The sequence below is a fragment of the Elephantulus edwardii genome, unplaced genomic scaffold (genome assembly GCF_000299155.1).
Source record: "Elephantulus edwardii isolate Elephantulus edwardi_28Jun2011 unplaced genomic scaffold, EleEdw1.0 scaffold00292, whole genome shotgun sequence".
Taxonomy (NCBI): Eukaryota; Metazoa; Chordata; class Mammalia; order Macroscelidea; family Macroscelididae; genus Elephantulus; species Elephantulus edwardii.
The window spans coordinates 1,093,791-1,094,528 of record NW_006400042.1 but is presented as its reverse complement, the minus strand read 5'-3'; the positions used below and the strand labels follow the sequence as shown (position 1 = coordinate 1,094,528).

The following is a 738-nucleotide window of genomic DNA, read 5'->3' as shown; positions in this document are numbered from 1 at the left end:
GAATGGCAAAGGACACACTGACAAAGGAGATTAATCAGAACTGGCTTTGACAAGCACTGTGGCAAATGGACAATTAAAACAGACATGGAGGGGGGAAGAAGAACGAACTGGGGATGACGGTGGAGAAAACAGTGCAACAATGAATGAATGAGAACCCAAAATCTCTGTAAATGTTCATTAAAACTAATATAATTTAATAAAAAAAAAACCAAAATAAAAGAACAAGGATATCTGATAATTTTTGGATGCTATCTATGTCTCTGAAAAAGGAACTGTCCAGCAGGCTGAGTGATAGCTAGGAGTTTTCCAGCTACAGAAATGAGGCTGGTCAAGTTCTATGCATCTGATTTCAAAATGCATCTGATTCTTGTAATGAAATTATATTAATTTGAAAAAAGACCCCCAAAACAAACCTGCTGTCACTAGATTTTTCTTCTGAAGGTTCTCTGAGTAGATTTGAGCAACAAATCTTTGTCAACCCAAAAATTGGCAAACAGCCACATTAACCATTTGTACTACCCAGGAACTCTATTTTTGCAATTAGGATACTCCTTTTTGGCAACCATTCCTCTCTGACTAGCTTGTTAGGTCAAGTTTTCTCAAGTACAAAGAGAAAGAATAGACAAACTGATGAATTTATCTTCCAATTCAGAAATACCTGCCTAGGTTAATTACTTTTGTGGAGCAAAAATGTCGGGTTGAATTTTTTTCTTCTGTTTTAGTAACTTAGAACCCTGT

At 36.0% G+C, this 738-nt stretch overlaps 1 pseudogene; it reads left to right on the top strand.

Moving 5' to 3' along the window:
• The window catches only part of LOC102864849, a 2,040-nt pseudogene extending 1,748 nt beyond the window's left edge, over positions 1 to 292 (top strand).
• The last annotated feature ends 446 nt before the right edge of the window (positions 293 to 738 follow it).